This window comes from Pinus tabuliformis, chromosome 6 (genome assembly GCF_031772625.1).
Source record: "Pinus tabuliformis cultivar Carrire ecotype Pingquan chromosome 6, CPIR1, whole genome shotgun sequence".
NCBI classification, from domain to species: Eukaryota; Viridiplantae; Streptophyta; class Pinopsida; order Pinales; family Pinaceae; genus Pinus; species Pinus tabuliformis.
Genome location: NC_142292.1, coordinates 1,684,544,456 through 1,684,551,457, shown reverse-complemented (window position 1 = coordinate 1,684,551,457; position 7,002 = coordinate 1,684,544,456). Strand labels below are relative to the sequence as shown.

General features: G+C 39.6%; 1 pseudogene; it reads left to right on the top strand.

Annotated features, from left to right (window-relative positions):
* The first annotated feature begins 5,725 nt into the window (after positions 1 to 5,725).
* Positions 5,726 to 6,247, top strand: LOC149265438 (tubulin beta-1 chain pseudogene; annotated as a pseudogene).
* Positions 6,248 to 7,002: the final 755 nt, after the last annotated feature.

Sequence of the window (7,002 nt, the reverse complement as noted above, 5' to 3'; positions counted from 1 at the left end):
TGGACTTCAACTCATGTATTCACATGCTTGGACTTGTACTCTGTTCAGGTCGAGATGGAGCGCAAGACCCTGGATTTTGTCTTTTGGAATCCAGGTTGCGATTTGTGGATTATTATGTTCATTACATTACTCATTCACCGGATGGCAGGGACCATGCCTAAGTCTCTATATCGATCCTCACTGGATGGCTGCGCCCATACCTTGGATCTAGATTATTATGTACTTTGCCATGGATGGCTGCGCCCATACCACATATATCATGTACTTGAGATATCAGTTGTACTTATTTACGCAGGTTCTCCGGCGGCCGTGTTTTCAGTCATGCATGTTCTTGTAAAGCATTTCACCCCTCTCTCTCTCGGGCCTCATGCTTTAGGGGGCATCTGTTACACAACAATTTGTCACCGTTTGTCACTGTCCCTATTACCCCTCACCTGCACATTGGAGGGATTATTCCGGGACCTGTGAGAAGTGACATTACCTGAAACTACTTGCATCATATTCCTCTAAGTATGAGCTTCATTTTCCCTGAAGACATCTCTTACAAAATATCCATGAAAACAGCTCTTTTTTCATTAGCGGGGTCCACAGTTCACTACTCGCGCCAATGAGGGAAATCCTCTAAAAAGGGCGCGCCATTGGTGCTCTGTCTCAGAGTCGCACTCGCGCCAACCAAATTGAGTAAAGTTTTCAACGAACAAGCTCCCGAAGGTTCTCCTTAACCCATCCACCAACTGAATCTATGTTGAGCTAGGATGGTTTGGCTTCGAATCTCCATAGAAGGGAAGTGGTTTGCCACCTTTCATGGAAGTTTCCAAGTGATAAAGCCAATCCCATGAATAATGTGGTTGATCCTATCTCTTTCCTCTCTATCTATAAAAGCTTGCCTCTATGCCTTGAGCAAGCTTGTTCTAGTGGTAGTAATAGTTACAGTAGTCCTAGTTCCAGCATAGTGATAGAGAGTTTGAAGCTACAAGAGCCTTCTTTGCACCCATAAGGCCAAATCTAAGTAAGGAGATTCTTGTCACCCAAAGAGAGAGAGGCTTGTTCCTCATCCCAACAAGCTTTGCAAGACTTGTGTAGCTAACTACCGAGCCAAAGGAGGATTTGACGTCAGAACAATGGTTGCATTCTTCTTTGTTATTTATCAATAATAGATGACTATCATTATTGTTCCACTCTCATTGTCTTAGGTTTGATGTTGAGTTATATCTTTTCTGACTGATATATAATTTCATCTACTAGATTTTATGCTTGTATTCGTGTTGTTCTTTGCATGTGCAGGTGTCCAATCACGGAGATCGTGGGGATCGTGACAGGCCAAGGCAAAGGAACGAGGGCAACATCTCTTCTATGAACACTAGTGTTGGAATCCAAGTAGGTTCTCACCATCCACTTTTTATTTGCAATTAGGAACTTGCATGATAGCATTGTGTGATTGTTGCTAGACCCGGTCTGGGCTAGTAGGGATCGTCTCTGTCCGCAGAGAGGATTTACTTCCACAACAGAGTCTTTCCACCGTCGGAGGCATACATATGGGGTTTAGGCCTTAAGCCCTTAAACCACTCAATAGTCGGGCCTTTTCACTATCGGGACCGTCATAACAAATATTACATAATACATGGGAAATCCATAAAACTCCGCTTTAGATCCATAACCGGATATCAAAATATATATAGGCGCGTTTATATAATCAGGGGGTCCACATGGTTATTGCTCTATGACAATACTCCAATGCTGACATCCTTCTTACGACCCGATGGCCAACTGCTGCCAACTCTGATTGCCAATATGCCTCATCGGCAATATCACCATCGTCCATCGGCGTATACATAGTTCCGATCCCTCTACTCTTTTGATATGCGATCGCCGACCAAATGTAAGCCATCGATATGGACTTCAGATTTGAAGGTTGTGATTTAATTCACTTTTTTCCATCGCCCTATTACAAAGGCCTTTCAATATAGTTATGATGGGTTCCACCAATGCGATATGGATCAGGACTGTTTATCTTAAGAGATCCAGTGGTCCCTGAGTATTCTCACGACTACCTCTTGTAACTATTCTTCCGTCATTTGAAGGGTTTTGTATTAAACGCAGGTTTCTGCCAAATCTGTCAAGCATGCATAAAATTCATTGATATTTCTGGATCGCCATCAACCCTACAGTGGTCGATGGTTGATCAACATGTAGTCAAATGGCTTTAAATCATTCAACACATAACATGCACCACAACACGAAAAAAGGTAACTATACAGATTTGCAGAATTCACAGAACACATATATTTATTATAAGCATAAAATTACAAAACTAAGGCATCACAACCTTAGAATGGGTTCTCCTTTGGCTACATTGTAAACACTCTCAGCTTACATAGTTTCCTATTCTATGCTCTCTATCCCCCTTGAACACATAGGTTCAATCACATATATAATAGAAGTGTTGGATCAGATCACTATGAAGGATCCGATCAACCCTCTAACAAAAAGCCCTTAAATCTCTCATTAAACGCATGCATACAACACATGGCAGATAACAATAGTAACAAGTCTTCGAGAGACTTATCCAATTCATCTTTTAAATCTGTTTTGTCTGCTTTAAAATAATTTTTTCTCTGTTTTTCTCCCCTGGTCCACGTTTCCTTCCTTTGGATTCCTCCCTTTGTCTAGGGGTACTAGATGCTCCTGCATCAGACTCCCGAGGCACAAAAATTTATGACCTCCTTGTCATATGCTTCTCCTTGCTCTTAGCAATTCTACCCACTGCATTCTTCAGTGGAACTGCCTTTATGGTCTTTTGTGAGCTGCAATCAAACCTCTGTAGTAATAGTCTTCCTCTGCTACACGATACCTCACCAAGCGGTCTCCTGAGGTTAGTATTTTGGCATCCTTCAGGTTCTCTTCTCTGGAACCATATGAGCACTCCATGCTCTAGGTTTGCTGCAATCTTCTCACCTTCAGCTGTCATTCTCTGTACCTCTCTAGCTTTAACCATCTGTACCTCCTGCTCCTTCTTATTTCTCTCTAGAATCCTTTCTCTTCTTTTGAATGTAGAATCTTCTTTTTATTTGATACCAAATGATGGGGTTGAGATTTTGGGGGTTAACCAAAATCCCAATTCCCTTAAAATAGACCTTGATGGCTGTGGGTTATGGCCCATTAAGCTTTATTGGAAGCATTTCTTTATTTGCTTTAGGCCTTAGCCTTTAAACCATGGAATTAAAACACTATTGAAGCCTTTTACCCACTATCAGGTCTTTCCACCATAAGAGGAATACGTACCAGGTTCAGGCCTTAAGCCCTTAATCTATTCAATAGTCCAGCATTTTCACTATCGGGACCCTCACAACAAATATTACATAATACACAAGAAATCCTTAAAATCCACTCCGGATCCATAACTAGATATAAAAATATATATAGCCGTGTTTATATAATCGGCAAGTCCACATGGTTATCTCTCTACGACAATACTCCGATGCTGACATCCTTCCGACGTCCCGATCGCCGACTACTACCAACTTTGAAAGCCGATATGCCTCATCAGCGATATCACCATCAGCCGTCGGCGTATACATTGTTCTGATCCCTCTACTCTTCTGATATGCGACCTCCGATCAAATCTAAGCCATTTATATGGACTCCAGATCTAACGATTGTGATTTAATTCACTTTTCACCATCGCTCTATTACAAAGGCCTTCCGATATAGTTATAATGGGTTTTATAGATGCGATATGGATCAGGAATATTGATCTTAAGAGAGTCAATGGTTCCTGAGTATTCTTGTCGCTTCCTCTTTTAACTAGTCTTCCGTCATTTGAAGGGTTTTTGTGTTAAACGTAGGTTTCTACCAGATCTGTCAAGCATGCATAAAATCCATTGATATTTCTGGATTGCCATTGACCCTATAGTGGTTGATGGTTGATCAACTTGCAGTCAAATAGCTTTAAATCATTCGACACATAACACGCATCACAACACGAACAAAGGTAACTATACAGACGTGCATAATTCACATAACACATCTATTTATTATAAGCATAATATTACAAAACTAAGGCATCAAAGCCTTAGAATGGGTTCTCCTCTAGCTGCATTGTAAACACTCTTAGCTTACACAGTTTCCTATTCTATGCTCTCTGTCCCCCTTGAACATACAGGTTCATCACATATATATAATAGAAGTGTTGGATCTGATCATGATGAAGGATCCGATCAACCCTCTAAAAAAAAGCCCTTAAAGCTCTCATTACATGCATGCATACAACACATGGCAGATAACAATAGTAGCAAGTCTTTGAGAGACTTATCCAATTCATCCTTTAAATCTGTTTTATTTGCTTCAAAACATATTTTTCTCTGTTTTTCTCCCCTGGTCCACGTTTTCTTGCTTTGGATTCCTCCCTTTGTCTAGGGGTGTTGGATGCTCCTGCATCATAAGTTTATCAACTTTCGTGATAAAAAAAATCTATGGTGTTGATTACCTTGGAATTCAGAGATGCATAGTGGTTGGATGCATGCATAGCTTTAGAGGGTGCATTCAATGTGGAAACATGTATTTGACTTGGTTTGATGCCTATATGTGGTGGTGCATCCCCTTAAAGAGCATTATTTGGGGCATATTACTACTATTTTTGGATGGGAGCTAATTGTGAGGAAGGGCTAGTTTCCACATGTTGTAATGTGGTCCACCACAAATTTAGGAGGGATCTAATTACTCCATCACTATAATATTTTTTTGACTTGTCATGGAGTTAGTTAAAATATAACATTTTGTTGTATAAGAGAAGATATTCACTTTATAAGGTGATCTCCCTCACCATTATAAAGGTGGAGAATTTGTGGATGAAGGAGGTCTCCCCTTGGGCTACATTTTATTTGAATTTTTCAATCTCAACATAAGATTGGAGGTATCATTCTATCATATGAGAGGCTTAATTTTTTCATGCATTTAATGTTGTTGGATAGTTGTAGGAATCTCTTGCAAAGAATATGTTGTGAAGGCTTTATAATGGGGTGTTTATCATTTGGATGGGAGTACTATATGGGGATTCTCCTTCTCATTTCCTTTTTATTGTTATATATAATTTGCATATATTAATTCATTTTTTTGAACCATGGGAATTAGTAACTCATTATAATGACCTAGGCTAGGCTTGATATTAAACCAACTGGATGCACTATAACCTAAGAGTATATTCAACAACCCAAAAGCCATGTATGCCAATAACCTGTGACTTAGCAAGGGTTGAGGTGTCTCAAGGCACAGTGGAGTGCACCTCTATTTGAGGGGCATCTACCCTTCTAGCTTTATCACAATGGGCCAAAGTCTCATTGGGGATTTGAAATTTGGTGGAGAGAGTGCGAAACCTACCCTTCCTACCATATTGTCAATCCACCTGAATGCTATCTATAATAATTTCTCACTATCAAAGGAGTTGTATAGTTGCCACATAAAAGAAAAAGAAATGTATAGTAGGAGGAGCGTTTTTTCTTTTCCTCTTTTTACCTTTTTTTTCAACTTATAATGTCGGGCCTAGCTTTTGCCCAATTTCCTCTCTGTGGGTGGAGGCCGCATGAATTTTGAATGATTGTTTCAACTTTAAAACTTAATTTTATTCTGCCGAGCACAATTATTTTCCTCTGCCCTCTTTCAATTATGTAGACTTAATCAATGAATCTATGCTTTCCCGAGCCTCTTTATTCAAAGTCTGGATCTTACAATGCAAGTAAGGTTTCTTGGTTGGAAGGATGAGTATAAAAGAGCCCTCACTATTCAGGAACTGAGACAACATATGTGTGATTTCAAGAACATGATGTATGTTGTAGATCCACGTCATAACAAGTACCTTACTGCATCTGTGATGTTCAGAGGCAAGATGAGCACCAAAGAGGTGGATGAACAGATGATGAATATTCAGAAAAATAATTCCTTCTACTTTGTGGAGTGGATCCCCGACAATGTGAAATCCAGTGCATGTGATATCCCACCAAAAGGTCTGTCCATGTCATCCACGGTCATTGGGAACTCAACATCACTTCACGAGATGTTCAGGAGAGTGAGCGAGCAATTCACTACCATATTTAGGAGGGAGGAGGCATTCTTACATTGGTACACTGGTGAAGGCATGGATGAGATGGAATTCACTAAAGCTGAGAGCAACATGAATGATTTGGTGTCTGAATACATGAAATATCAGGACATTAGTGTAGAGGATGATGAATACTATGATGATGAAGAATAAGCTCAAGAACGCTATGACACAAGCTTACATAATGCCATCGACAATCGGTAGTTGTTTCAATGCCTAATAGTTGTTTGTTTGTGGAATTCATTTGAATTTTTTTATTCTTGCATGGTGTTATCACTGAAAAAATTTCAAAAACAATTTGGACAACTGGTATGGTTTCAAAGTTGTAAGTCAGTCTTGGTCAAGTCATTTCTATTGTTTTATTTAAGGAGTCTAAAACATAAGATAGAGTCTTGTTCCCTTTGTTAAATATGGTCTTGTTTTACCCACCATTGGTCCCACATTTATTCAAAGTGTCATGTGTTAAGGCTGTTTCAAAAATTACATGCACTACGAAATCAACTAGGAGTTTTCGTAGAGCAAACTCACAAAAATACACTGTGTGCGCTACGAAATCAGGGATTTGTTCCAGATTTGGTCTAACTGTCTTTTCCATCAGAATTCGTTAATTTTTCATCACCATGTGTCAGTCCTTGAACCATGCCTATCACATGCAGCCATTCATTCTCATTATTAGAGTCGTTAGGAATCTTGGTATGCTTAGGTTGCAAGTTTCAAAAAGAGCCAAGTATTCATAGTTATGATTTAGGTTTGGGTTCATGCATGAGGAGCATATTGACAGATGTTCAATTTGAATTCTTTGAAGATCAAGCGAGGCAGCTCTCAGTTTCAAATTCAAGTAAGGCAGTGTTCAAACCAATACAGTGCAGGTTTATCTTCAAGTTTCCCTGCAGGGTTTTCATAGACAT